Here is a 15,292-nt window from a genome sequence, read left to right as displayed (position 1 = left end):
TCCCTCTCTCATTTTTTTTCCTTCCCCCTCTCTCTCCTGCTCGTCTTCTGCTTGTTTGGCCTACAGTGTTCCTTCACGGCTTCTCTGCTCTGCCGCTCTCCTCCCCTCTCCTTGTTCCGTCCATCTAAAAACCCTGTGTCCTCTTCACTTTGCTGCAGCGTCTCCTCATGTTACATGTTTCTGCTCTCCCCTCCTCTGCCTTTGTTTCTTCTGTATCTCTGATGCAGGCTTCCATTGTCCTCATTCACTTTAGCCTCCCATCCTTTTTGTTGTCACCGGCTGCTTTGTTCACCAAGCCTTTACCAAATTATGATCACACTCCCCCTCCTCATCCTGCTGCTTTTTCCTTTACTTGTACAACAAAAAAATGCTCTCACTTCACAACTTTGCTTTTATGTCTTACTTTGCTCCCACACTGCTCTCCTGCATGCTCTCCCTCTCTCTTATTCATACATGCCGGCTTTAGCTTTGACTTCCCCTCCACTTTTTCTGATCTCTTTAATTTGCTGCTCCCTCTCTGTCAACCTCCCTCTCTCCTCTGCATTTACTTGAATTTCTCTTTGTTGTGTAACGCCTCTCTCCTTCCTCTGCTCGCCGAGTTTCTCCATAACTCTCCTCATCTTTCCTCCTTTTTGTTTACACCATCCTGTGAGGCTGCCACTCAACCCAGGCGAAACCCGAGTGCTCAAACCGAGCGCATGAATGTTAACTAGTATTTCCATTTACCGACTCCGGCATGCGGGACACGGGGAGAATCAAGCCAAAGCAAAGTTCCTTTTACACAGAAGTGAAGGCTTTGCTGACTAAGAGAGAGGGAGAAGCTGCTTCCAGGCCAACACAGTCTCCTGTGGATTACACGCAAGCTGAAAATTAGACATGTATAAGAGCATGAAGTCATTTCAGAGAATAATTGGGATGGATCTGTAGATGTTTAGTGTTGAAATGGTTTCTAAATTTGTCAGCACAGCTAACTGAGCAGCCTGATACTGAGAAACTGATGGAGCGCCTTGTGTTCACTATCACCCCAGAAACACTGGTCAGCGACATCACGAGCTGACGTCACCCCGCGTGTCACTGCTCAGCCTGAAGGTCACTGTTATATTTTCATCTTTGGACAGAGAAAAGATGTGCACAGAACAGTGAACGGTGTCTCCCAGAACCAGTGATAATGGCACCACGCTAATTTTAAATTTAACTGGTATATAATGAGTGTTTCTCCATTGTAGATTAAAGCAGTCGCCCCTTCTGTTCTTTGAAAACTTGAACTAAAGTAAAAAGATGTCTTCTTCGTAAAACACACCAAAGGTCTTGTTGTGATTATTCCTGAATTAGAAGCTGTTGCAGGACCGTTATCCCACCGGTGTGTCAGATGCCAGTGAACAGCCACAGCAGACAGAGACTGTCTGCTCTTAATTTATAAAAAACTTCAAGCATCCAACAAATGTAAAATACTTGTCACAGCAACATTTTGAAATGAACAGGCTGGTTCTGATGATGGCTAACGCCCTGTCTACACCACAGGCGTGACAACTGGGATGCTCCTAATGAATCCAGCTGTCTGCTTTGCCCGTGTGTCGGCTAGCGTACCAGTCCTGTTTTAAGCTGCAAGCTGAAGTGTATTTTCACGCCATTACTGGGAGGTATAAATGTGAATTCTGGACGACCATCAGATGTCACATTAAAACCAAGAGAGCATGACAGCAGACAGACCTCGGCAGAAAGTACTAGATGTAAGCTGGGAGTGTTCATCTCGGCAGGTTTACGGTTCTGTCTGAGTTAGGGGTTTTGCGTTGGGTCAGTGTTAACCCTACTGTAACTGTAGCCCTGCCTCTGGAAAATGCTGAAAACTTGTGGTTGAGGTAGACAGTGTGCAAATTTTGTTCATGATCAACCCCTTTGTTTGCAGCCAGGCAGAGGTGTAGACTGTAAAAATGGTAATAGCACAGTATAAAAGTACAGTTTCAGGTAGATGCCTTGTATTCAAAATGTTACTTAAATAAAAGTACAAATGTTTTAATGATAAAATACACTTGAAGTACCAAAAGTAACACTAGTCATTTAGCAGAATGGCACATTTCACACTTTATGGGATTACAATAACAATAATATTAGACACTGATCGCCAAGTTGCCGCCGGTGATATCACAGGTGTGTGTGTGTGTGTGTGTGTGTGTGTGAGAGAGAGAGAGAGCGTGTGTGGAGCTAATGTTACTTACAATGTGAAGCACTTTCCATACTACAGTTACTGTGACTAGTATTTTGTGGGACTGATTCTCCCTCATAGATTCTAGCTACATTTTACATATTCTCCCTCATAGATTCTAGCTACATTAAAAATTGCACCTTGTACCCTTGTTTTGTCATGTTGTCGTCTCTTTTGTCAGAGCTGCTGAATTTTTATTGCAGAAAATATTTCATCCCTTTTAAATATGAATGATAAATGGTTGTGGCGTCAGTCAAAGAGCAAGCACTTTCTTTTAGCGCCATTGTTCTAAGTCAGCGTTCAGCAGTAATGCAGGGAGAAATCTATCAAACGCAGGAAGGAAGTCATTTCTCCTCTAAGAGAAATCTCCACAGACCAGAATGCAATGCTGCCAAGAGATGGAGAATTTTAAGTGTGGCACACGATGGGACTGGAGAAATGCTTCTATCATGAGTCATTACTATCACTAATTGCTCACTTATCCCACAAGTATAATGTACAGCTGAACCCCGACAGGTTCAGTCATCATCTGTGAGGGCTGAAGGGAGTGGTTCACAGAAATGGAGGAACCAGGAGATGGAGGCTGGAGCGGGAGAGCGTGCACCAGCTACAGCTGTACCCTGCACTGGAAACCGGTGATGCACACCAGTTCAGTGGATGATTCCTTCAAACGTCCAGCAACACGACTTGAACTGGGATTTGTCACATCCATTCACATGCTGTGATTGGTGCATTCCAGGCATGAAAACCAAACATTTCCAAAGAGCCCTGTCTAAGCTTTTTAAGATCAAAATGTCAGATGAAACCAGTCGAGCAATAGATGATCATCCTCACGTCCAGATAAGAGCTGGAGTACAGTCCGGCCTCCTCTGATGACCATCTGGCACCGTGAGCCAATGCTCTTGCTGCATAATCGCCCGTTAACGTTCACAGCGAGGCGGAGAGGAGAGAGGACAGTTTGACACGCAGACAGGAAAAAGTCGTTCTGTTCCAAAAATATAAACAAAATATGTTTTAATTATCTTGTCAGGCTTCTTGCAAAAATTGCTCCCCTGATTTGAAACCCCTCACAATTTCATACTGCATTTTGTTCAAAGCATGATTGTCACATAATAAGACTGTTTGGGCAATTACTGCAGCTTTCAGAAGGGAATTACTTTTGCACTTCATTAAAATGAAGCGGAGAATATAATTGCGTCTTTTTTCCCCTCGGTTCCATCACTCTCTGTTTCTTTTTCCTCAAGAATCAGTCTCTCACATCCAGTAGGTTTCACACAGATACATGCACACACCCATAGAACTATATTTGAAATTCCAAATAGCTAAGAGGAGTGAGCCTTTTGCATTTCTGGGCAGATGAGACTTGGTTTCAAGGTTTCCACTTTGAAAAACAATACACTTATTACAGCATTTTTCCTGTGAGGGAAATTGCTTCCTCCTCTCCTCATTCTCTCTTCTCTGATTCCTCCATTTGGCAAAGATGATTTAAGAGCTTGTTTAACGCAGTCAGAAGCAGCTTTGCTTTGCGCAGCACATGTTGTGTGTGCATGGGGGTGTGTATGTGCAAAGAGTCATGTGGGTTCACGTGTGTTTATGCACAGGGAAGCGTGTGTGTCTGTGTGGTGGTGCTGTGTTACTGTAGGTGTACGTCTTTCTCTCTTGGCATGTTCATGCTTCTGCAAGTGCTTCTTTGCATCTAGATGGTGCATGATGTTTATGGATGTGTCTTTTCAGACACGAGCAAACTGCTCAGTGAGGATGTAACCTCTGTCGGTCTCTGCTGAGGGAAGCTGTTTCACTTTATTTGCATTACAGCAGAGATGAAAAATAGCACAGAGCCTGCCGACTCAACATGACGAGTAAACACATTTTAGGTCCACCCTCTTGCAAAAATCCTCCACATCATATAAAACTGTCTTGGCTCTTTCTTGAACAGTTTTCTGACCTTACATGTTATTTTGTCAAAACTGTGTCTGCAAAAAAGTAAGTGAACAACAAACTTTAAAAGCAGATTTTTTTTTTTGATGATCGTTTTTCCAAGTGAATGTCTTCCCACAAACACAGCATGCGGCCTGTGTTTCCATCTGACCTCATAGTTTTTCATTTAACCACTATGGTTTCAACAAAGAAACCCCAGAAGAACTGGTTTGAATCTGACCTGTAGGGCTCCACGCCAGCGACCGCCGTAGCCGGAGGCATTATGTTCTCAGGTTGTCCGTACCCTCGGTACGCATGGCCCATCCTCGTGAGCACAGTATCTCTGGAACGCCTTGAGGGAATTTAGCACACAGCAGTTTGGCTACAAGTCATCACAGACAAACTGGCTGTTCACTGAAGTAAGTGTTCGACAAACCTTTTGGTTCAGACACTGATTTTAAAATTCACCTCAATCTGTTTCTGGCTGTAAGAAATGGGCAAAAGCAAAGAAGTGCTGACATATTTTCATAAACTGTTTTAACAGTAGGAAGTGTGAGAATAATCATTTAAATGCAAGGCAAACTACACACCAAGCCTGTAATTTAAAGACATTTTTAATCACTGAGAAAATGGTTTCAGAACATCAGCTTAGTGCAATAAGCCAGACCATGTGAAATCCTGAGGACTTCCAGAACACCATGGTCTGATGAACCTGTGCTGTTGGGTCTGTTTGCCCCCCCATCCTGAATGCTGATGATCAAGCATGGTTGATATTTTCAGAGTAGAATCAGCCCAGTCTGCACCACTGTGTTATTTACTCCTCTTCAAGTGTGTACGCTCTTCTGCCATCAAGACTGAAACACATTTCAGGAGTCTCGTATCAGGATAAAATCCAGATGACTTTCATCCACTTTTATTCACAATTACAGGCAGGTGACAAATGAACAACAGTGCCCCCATCTGTAGGGCACGAGGGGTCACTGGATGGTCTGATCAGGATGAAAATGATGCGACTAATATGCTGTGGCCTTCACGGCCACCAGTTTCTGCCACTGGAGGTGGACATGTTAGCAGAAATAGTCCAATGTGTTTCTCTCATTATCTTTAGTATGATCCCCAAAGACTGGCTGGCAGGTACGTTCGTCACCTCTGTAAAACTAAAGCTGCATTTACAGCATTGTGCTGGACTCCACGGGGCGTAATGTCAACTATGCCATTATGTGTACGCCCATTGTCTACTTAAAATCTTTTTCAAAATGTGCTGCTCTATAGCTTTTAAGTAGCGCAGAGCCAGTAGACGGATAGAGTGGGCAGGACGTTTTACAGCCTGATCAGTAATAGTTTTACATATGTACAGTACACTGGACAACACATAAAGAGCCTCCTCTGTAGATTTGATCTGTGGTAAATTGTTATGAATGGTTTAAACATAAGTTGTGAAACTGTGTCCCCTGAAAAGGTTTGAGTGTGTGACGCCCCGGTATACAACATTAGTTATGTTGAGTGTTGGGATCATCCTGAGACAGAAGCAGATAAAGAGGGGGGGTAACTGGGGCGGACACGCCTTTCTGACCCATGCTGCAGCCACAAACACTTTACAATGCAACGTGGATCTCAGGTGACCATTACAATACTCCTGCTTGATTTACTCTGGGCCAATAAATGGGCCATCGTGGTGTTATGAATTCCCCAGAGTCATTCACAGGTCCTTCGGCACAGGTCTCCGAGCTGCACAGGGGTAATGGTCTAGGATAACTTATTGCTTTGAAACGTGCATGAATATGAAATGGTGCACAGTGTTTGGCAGTTGGGCCAGTGTTTACACAGGCCACCCTGTAACTGACGCATACTGGTTTACGTTCTGTTAGAGCTGTGGCCTGTGATAGATGTGCAAAATGTTGCAAATCACACACATCACTGCGAGCTTGGAACGGGATCTGAAAACAAATCCATAGTGCTGTGGGTCCCAGGTACAGAGTGAGCTAATGGAAACCAGCTGTGCTCTGGATCCTGAGCAGCAGCACTGAGAACCACATAACCACATTAGGCCTTACACTGACCCACAGGTGAAAGCTCACTGCCAACACATGGCTAAGTGTTAGACTGGACCAGTATGCAGAAAGATGTACTGTGGGGAGACAGTAAAGCTTCAGTAGGACGACAAACATTGTAATGTTTTTGTAGACTAAATTTGCAACATGCAGAATAGAAGACATGATAAAAATAAGAATGAATCGAGCTGTTTGTAGGTGAGTGAATGGACAGAATCAGGTACCTGCTGAAATCACCAGAACCCTCTGACTGTGCTGCTCCACATGTTCTTATTTACACTTTGTCATTTCATGCATATTGAACATCCAAACCATGTAATGATGGAGATTAGCTACTTAAGACAGTGGTTGTACATGCACCCAAGAGACATTAGGAGCCTGTTTAAATCACTTCAGGGTTTGGCCTGAAACACTGTAGCCAGATGTTACACATGTGTATTTTTTCTAATTCTTCCATTGTGTCTGCTCCAGTGCATAGCGTCACATGATGAAGTGCAGCAGCTGAGAAAGTCTGAGCTGTTCCTGGGTCGCACACTGCAGGTCAGGAGCCTGGATCTTTGCTGTATAAAACTAATCTAATCAGCTGATTATAATTTAGATGCAGCCAGAAAATTCTGATTCTGGGAGTTGATATCATCAGTCACACAGGGCTGCAAGCAGCACGTGGCCATGTGGTGTGTTTGCACTTAATGTGTAAAAAATAGTCATTTAATCTCAGTCCAGTGATGCAGAGATACAACATGTGATTGTAGTTCTGTCATATCAGCACAGGCTGTAGCTGTACAGGAGTACAAGTCACATGAAACAACTGTAAAAGAAACATTCAGAGCTCTGCTTGTTGCCCTGCGATCAGCCTGGGCAGTGCTGCGCTGTGTAACATCTCTAGTTTAAGTCTAAAGCAGTGAAGAGTCCAACAAACACTCAGGAATGTCTTCTAACCACCAAGGACCTTTTCTGAAAGAACACACTTTCTTTACACTCACTAAAATGCTTTCTTTAATTGGTTAAATGGGTTTTTCAAAGTACTTTCAGCACATCTCTCATGTTATTTCTCCTGATGGCAGCTTGATACTCCAGTTTGTTCATCTCCATTAGTACCGCCGTCACCATGGCAGCCTGTTCTTTATGAGCATTGACTGTATAAACATGGACAACGCATCACCACTTCCCTCCACTATGCAAAAGTGAAACCAAAATATCATGAACAGGGCGGCTGCCGCCTTGGCGTTTTGCAGGCAGAGTAGTTGAGTGGCGTATCAGACGCCAGTCAAATCATCTGAAAAACACACCTCTTTTTATTTCATCAAATAACATAAAAACACTTAACATGACCACTTGTACACACACCAGCCTGATAATATCGGCCAAAATCTGTACTTTGAGCCTTTAGTTTGGCTCATGTCCCGTCCACTAACGTGGAGGGGGTGGGGTTTATGATCTGTACTGCAGCCAGGCACCAGGAGACGATCAACTCGCAGTGGTTTCATTTGTGGGAGCTGCCACTGCATCCATCTTTTATACAGTCAGTATTTCTGACACGTTACGCTACCATGACCTGTAGTTTTGCCAGGAGGGTGTAGCGGGCTCGCCACGTGGTTACTCACACTCTGAAAGTCATTTATGTTGCTGTAAATTCAGCAGAGATTTGAGCAAAGATGTACATGGTGAAGTAGGGGTGAGATGTTTGGTTTAGATTAGACGCGACTAATCAACACATGATAAGTCGACTTATCAGAAGGCAACACTCTCATCTGCAGCTGAACGACAGGCAGGGAATTCAGACACGAGCAGTCAGACTTCTGCCCTAATGATGACCTGGCTTTGATTTTTGAGTCAAATTTCATTCATTCTTTTGTTTTGAAAGGTCATCCAGTGAGCTGATCCAGTCACCAGCCCAAGCTGAGAGTCACCTACATGTATTGGAATATTCATATAGATTCAGTCCAGGCTTCACAGCACATTGATTTAGTCTGTTCATTCAGGCATTTACTGTGAAACACTGTTTGAAATGGAGCCCTTGTGTGTCGGTTTTTCGATTCAGTCGTACAGCGTGCTTTGTGCAGGCTCATCATACAGAAGAATAACACATTAGCTTCGTTAATATCCTCAGCAAACACATTAAAGCTCTAATTGTTACAGCCGTAGCTGTCATTGTGAACATACCAGATTTTCTACAGTGTGACCTTGGCGTACGGAGGGAGAGCAGTTTGTCGGTGTGTTCAGCCTGGACGAGAGAATGGGCTGTGAATCTGGGTCTCTCATCTTCTTTGGGAAAGAGAGAAGGAATGCATGTACACGTGTGGAAGGGGCTCTACTGGCTTTTCTCAAAGACACATCCCCACCTAGAGGTGATGAAAGTAATTACACCTCAGTGCTGCAGACACAGCTCGGTTACACAGAGAAGGAAGTGAAGAGTGTGTTTACAGAACCTTTCAAATCAAAGGTTAGAAAGTGCTTCACAAACAGCACAAAGCATCAGCACTTGCAATTACAAGTGAACTGAACTGATCTGAATGTTGTCACACCTCACACCTTCAGTGGACTGTCTGAGGGCATCCTCTTGGTGTGTAGCCTTAGTGGGACACACTGAGGCTTGTTCTCTTGTGCGTTGGACAGCTAGTGTTAGTGACCATTGTGCCATAGCTGAAACGAGTTTAAGTGATGTTCAGGAGGAAAACTTTAAAGCTGCATTAACTAACTTGTCCCTCTAATTTTTGACCATTAGGGCTTCAAACGAACTCCAGCAGCGTCCCCTTGTCTTCTCCCTCCGCTCCTCTTTGCCCGTCCTACCCTCTCTCTGAAACTACATCATATGTGGTCACAATAGCCGGAGCCAGCTTTGGCTGTCAGGCAGCACCGCAGTAATAACTGGCTCCAGAGCTAATGTATATGGAATATAGAGCCCGTGGTTTCCAATGGCGTTGCAGTGACACAGTGTCAGATAAAGAGGTTTAGGTTTTAGCGCCATGCATATGTATGTCCAATGTTGTTTGTAGCGGATGTATCTGCAGTAACATAAGCAAATTATACAGAGCCATGGTTTTTCTAGTAATCCTGATACAGTACTAATGTTCCAGCCACTATCGTGTCACGTTTAGTGTTACATACTTGACACACATAACATTATAAAGTAACCATGAGCTGTATGAAAGACCTGAAGAACTGGGGTAGGGGTTGTCTTTTGATTGCTTTATCTGAACTTGCTAAATCTAAATCTTATTTAATGCAGCTTTAAGTGTGACTGTGTATCACTCAAGGTTTGTTTGCTCAGTTGTTTGCACTAGTTGTTCTGGTGTGAGCAGTGTTTGTCTCCAGCTTGTTTGCAGACCCATTAGTTTGATATTTAGTATGTTCATTTTGTGGGCGAGTGCAGCCGTATGTCTGTTTAAAGGAGCCCTGCTTCACTTGTGTTGGCTGAACAGGACACCGTCAGCTTGCTGTTTCCTCTTTAGTGTGGCAGAGAACATGGGTGAAGACCCACAGCTGACATCCACCCTGCGTCACCGTCTTTTGTTTAGTGTTAGTTTAAATAAACTCCACTGGTTTCATCACAACCTGTACATGACCCAGCTCCTTGTCACGTCCCCTGAGCCAGGCTGTGACAGCTAAATCACTAAAAATCAGCAGGTTGGTGTAACTGTTTTATTTGTGCTTGACTGTTTTAATTGAAACACTAATGCTTTCTGTTAATTTGGCTGTTCTCAGCACAGCTTACATTGGTTTTGTCGTCAGTCCGGAGCGGAGGTGTTCATATTAAGGTTAGGTAACACTGCTTTTAGATTGGAAATGGGTTTTACTCTGGGTTTTATAATTGAACATGATGTTTGTGTTATTCTTTTTGCTTATCACAAAGAGCACTATCCTTTGTGTGTTTGCCAAGTATTAATATTAATATAATGATATTTATTTGCTGACAAATATTAAATACATTTGTTTGATTTATTATATGTTTGAAATAAAACCAGTCTAATATTTCAGATATCAAACAAACCCAACAGTAATGTAAGATATACATTTCAGAGACTGGCCTCCTAAGAATCACCAGAGCATCTGTCATTTCAGCAACTGGTAAAAATCATTTTTACATTCAGGTCTGTACAGGAGGAAGTGTGAGGTTATTACACTTTGCAGAGAGCGGAGGTCTGGGACGACACAGGAGAGTCTGTGTCCTACCAACAGTCAGTTCTCTCACCTGGACCTTTGTTACAAAACATATGACGCCAAAGATTCTTTAGTCCGTCTAACACAGTGTGGAGTGGTTTGAACTTAAACTGAGACTGTCCTCCTGTAAATTATTCATGTAGTTTGTGCCAGCAGGTTATTACAGCAAAACGTTACTTGTCATAGTCGAGCAAGCTGTTAATATGGGGGTGGGGTGGATGGCCAGAGTCACAAAACACAGGCGACCCCTGCTCACTTCCACTGTGTGGCTTGTGTTTCAAGCATTTTTGTTCCTAACATGGTTTTGTTCCTAAATGTGACCAATAACATTTTGTTCCTAAACCCTAACCTAGCAGTTAACCCTAACCCACTAACCAAGTAGTTTTTATGCCTAATCATAACCAAGTGTTTTGTGTGGGAGAACATTATGAAACTGTGACGGTTTCTTAATCACAGCGTCATATCTATGACAGTTTCCAAGACGGTGGGGTTCCAGTAGCTTGCTGCTAGCTAGTCTGCTATATAGCCTGCTAGCTAGCCATGCCATGTATGTGGTTGTTAATTTTAAGATAAGATCCCTTTATTGTCATCACACAAACTGTTCAATGACATCTCATGCAACTCCTGTCAATGGTATGGGAAATTAGAGTAGAGATAAAATAAAATAAAGTAAAGTAAAGAAGAAGTATAAAACCATTTACAGACGGTGGATATTAGCAAAATAGAAGATAAAATAGCTCACATATAATAAGTTAGCTAATAACAATACAAACTGTGGCAGAATTAATGTCCTTGATAACAACAAGATAATATTATTCCACTCAATGTAATATTGCACAGTTCCTTTTATGGTACATGGATAGAAACTGTTCAGGAGTCTCAAGGCGCAGCCTTAAAACTTTAAAGATTGTTGCAATGCCTCCCATGACCCATAGGGGGCTATTTAATTAGGTTGGGTTGTGTGAGAGGGAAGGGGAGGACTTGTTGCTTAATCTAAGTTTGGAGGACTTGTTGCTTAATCTAACCAAACCAGGGCTGTGGTGGTGTCACATCAGAAAATGCTTGTGTCGTCCTGGAGTGTGTGGACCAGCAACTTGGAGGATTTAACTCTTGGGCACGAGGAGCAAAAGACAAAACACCAGGTTTAGGTCAGGTTTGCCTGACACACTGTCACGCCCTCGCTAATGCCGACAGTCTCAAAACAGCAATGGACACTTTTAGTTTTGTTCACTGACTCTTGTTTTTAATGCAGCCAAGATCTTGAGCTCGCAGACGGCTGGTGATGGCTGAGGCCGCTGTGGCTCAGCGCTGACTAAGGCCTGTCACTGTGAGAGGCCAGAGAGGGAGCTTCATTTGTTCTAACTCCTGCTGTGTGTCCATCCTTATCTGCTTGTACGTGCGCTCTGTTTTAAGTGTGAGTAGGTCGAGTGTACACAAACCTGGCTGCGCACCTTGTGTGTGGACAGGTTCATGAATCCAGAGCTTTTCAGTAATTAGGCCATTTGCTTTTGTTTGTCTGTAGACAGGTGGAGTTTGTCCTCTGATAGACATGCAGCTGGTCCCCATATGTACGTGCACTAAACCGGTGGACAGTCAGACGAGAGCCCTGCCATGGATGATGGCAAAAATGAGTGAGCATGTGAGGAGCGTTGCACTTATTAAACCTGCCCTCCCCATTAAAGACATTTCACTGAATTAAGTTCGGCTCACGAGGTCAGTGACACCAAGAAGTGGTGCAGCGTTAAAGAACATTTTTCTTTCTGATCCTTTTTCACTCTCCGTCCTCCATCTCTCTTTCACTTGCACATTGTCGTTGTCATCTTTCTTTGTCCAGCGCCTCTGGGTCAACAGCACCATATTATCTGATCTTCGCTCTAATGTCGATGCAGTAAAGGCAGAAAATAAAAGCTATAAAACCTTTATGGCTTTCAGCTCCCCAGCAGCGACAGCAGCTGCTCTGTATGACACTGAATTTTCCTGAACGGCTCTTTGGCACAACTGCTTTACTGCTACGTGAAAACCTGCCACATTTAGGTTTTTTTTAAATATATTTTCTGAGTTTAGACAAAAAATTAGCTGCTCTTTGACACAAAACAGTAGAAATGATTTGTTCATGTAGGTTTTTAAAGACTGAAAACAGTGTTTTAAACTGGCGATGTACCAGTTTGATACGCCTGATAGTTCTGGAGCAGATAGCGACCCCGGTATGCCGACTGTATCAGCCAGAAGTGACGGAGCCAAATCCATACAGTTTGTGTCACTTGTAAGTTGATATGTTGAGCTACCAAACAGGCGCTTATTCCCACAACCAGTGGCTCTTTGAGCATCACTGCGAGGTGGATGTTTCCTTTGGACCTTGGGAGGCAGTGGCAGACGTTTATGACCTGCTGCACTGCATCGTCAGTGACCTGGCTGAGCGCGGCATCACTGCCGAGCAGCAGTGCATCGGTGTCTGTGACAAGCACCTTATTAACCATTACTACTGCAAGAGGCCCATCTATGAGATGATGTGCAGTGGTGTTTTATTATTTTTATTTCTACTTATTCATTTCATTATTGTTATTTACTTCAAGAATAAAAGGCCTCCTGGCCCATAGTTCCACATCCACATGCACTAAGATATACAAACATAATAATGACACAGAATCCTAATGTCACACCCAAACAAGGTGAAAATACAAAGTGTTCATAAAATAGATATTTTTTATGTCATGTTTGTTTTTTACTTCAGTGCCATAGATGGTATCTAGGCTCCATAATAAAACTATGCCAAGATGCTGAGTCGTGGTCGTACATCACACTGACATAAATAGTCATCTTCTCAGCGCTCCGTCATAAACACAGGCTGCCAGTCTCCATACAGGCTTGGAGGCACAAATCAGTGGGAAAGCAGAATGAACATTATCGGTACAAACAAGATAATTTAAATAATCACTGTGCAGGTGTGGATGCATGGAGCTCTCATCTTCTGTCACAGAGTTGCCCAAAGTCACCTCACCATGCTTTATACTACGTTGTGTCTGTTCGTGATGTATTACTCAGGTGTATTACACCTGTGTGTACAGTGCTGACATCTGAACAGAAATGATCATTAACTGCTTGTTACGAATGGCAGCAATGTGACGTTCTATTTCTTTAAGTGATTTATGTAGAGAATATACCTTCAGCTTATTGTTTTCCAAAAAGGTTTACCATATATCTTGTGCATGTTTCGCTCAGTTGTTGATCGACAGTGAGTCTGTCCCCCAACAAGCCTCAGCCCGGTGCTCCCTCTCTGTTCACTCTGGGTTTGGTCTCCACCACCTCCTGAGGGAAACCCTCTGGTTCTGGAGCTGCTAAACGCTCCACTGTGTTCCCCAGCTGGTCTCTGACTGGCTCTGTCTGCAGTTTGCCGCTGAGCAGGTTGTGGACGGCGGCTGTGTAGAGCGTCTCCTCTGCTAACAGCAGCTTCCTGCTGCGGCCCAGAACCAGGCTACGAGAGAAGGGAGAGTGAACCAGGACAGTAGAGCTGTGGTCCGTCACTAAACAATGAGCTGAGACTCACTGTGAAGCTGTGTAACACTGAAGGGAGCTGCAGATTCAGCTGATCAGTATGTGCAGGTTCATCACTACAGGAAAAGCCTCAGATATTTTCACAGTTTCCTGGTCATTTCCACTGTAATCCTGACAAAATGCTTCTCTGAAGATACTAGATTTCACTAGATATTACTGTAATTATTGTACTACACCTCATCAGACACAAGATTGGAGGGAAAAGGAGACTAAAGTGAAGGTGGGAGACAGTAAGTCTTAGAGATGTGGATGGCAGAGGCAGACTGGGGGGTAAGATAAAGTACAAGATTAGGGAAGAAAGAAACACTGGGGGCAATGGCACAAAGATGAAGAGGGCAACAGAGAGATGGTGGGAAGAAGCCTAAAGAACAGAATGACCAGGAGGAATGTTTATGACTGATCAGAGACAGAAATACAGAAGGGTGAAGAAAGCCAGGGGAAAGAATGGTGGATATGAGATTCATTTTTATTCACTGAACATTAAAAACAGTTTCAGAAATTCTCTGTTTGGTACTTTTAAATATCATGACACAGTGATGGATGGAAAGTTTAATTAATGGTTGGCGCTGCCATCCGGTCACAGGCTGTTTAAAAAGTCTTCAGCTGAGTGAGTTCAGCTATATGTGGAGTGTTAGCATGTTAAAGATGACCTTATGTGTTTATAAGATCCTGTGAAATGTGCCACTAGAAGAAACTTTGGAAGCTTTTCCATTCCGTGGCACAACGCTAACGGAGCTAGATGAAAACTCAGAGGGTCACCAGAGGTACTGCAGCTCATCCTGATGGCGATATGAACTATATTTTTATGACAATCCATCCAGTAGTTTTTGAAACAGTTCACGCAAACGGCACATGGTCTCGCCAACAGGAAGATCAGGGGAGCAGCATCTAGTTTCTGTTTTGCAAATTAAACAGAAATTTGAACCTTCTGGTGGCGCTCGATTAAAAAAAAAAACCAGGGCTTCATCGAAGTCATTTGGATTTGTCCTACAAGCATTAGGGTTAATTTTATTATAATTCATTAAAATGTTGGTGAGCTGCTTCACTAACAAGCACAAATCTCAACCTTGTGGTGGTTGAGGAAGCAAAGTCAGTAGGATTCATCCTCAGGGGAGCACGAATATGTGCACACGGTTTCATCACAGTTTGTGAGATGTTTCAGTCTGGACCAAAGCGGCGACTCGACCTCCCGACAGGTCAGCACAAAGCCGTGCAGCTAGAAACCAAGATTAGACATGTGACGCTGATGTTCAGTTCTTCCTCGGTATGTTGTCATAGATTCCACAGCGGCTCTCACTGTAAGTCACTGGTTAAGGCAGACAGGTAGGTGCAGTAAAATGTAAATGTCAGACTGTCTGGGGAAGCATTGCCTCCACTGATAGAATATATCACTTCAGCAACAGGTGCT

The 15,292-nt window shown here is 43.4% G+C and overlaps 1 long non-coding RNA gene across 1 annotated transcript in view; it reads left to right on the top strand.

Annotated features, from left to right (window-relative positions):
• Positions 1-14,317, top strand: part of LOC109966906 (uncharacterized) — a 92,721-nt gene extending 78,404 nt beyond the window's left edge. The window contains exon 6 of the long non-coding RNA XR_002275849.1: positions 13,552-14,317. This is a non-coding gene — a long non-coding RNA (uncharacterized LOC109966906). The remainder of the gene's footprint in view (positions 1-13,551) is intronic.
• Positions 14,318-15,292: the final 975 nt, after the last annotated feature.

The sequence above is a fragment of the Monopterus albus genome, unplaced genomic scaffold, assembly GCF_001952655.1.
Source record: "Monopterus albus unplaced genomic scaffold, M_albus_1.0 scaffold121.1, whole genome shotgun sequence".
In the NCBI taxonomy this organism is placed as follows: domain Eukaryota; kingdom Metazoa; phylum Chordata; class Actinopteri; order Synbranchiformes; family Synbranchidae; genus Monopterus; species Monopterus albus.
Note: the sequence above shows the minus strand (reverse complement) of the source record. Positions and strands in the feature narration are given on the sequence as shown.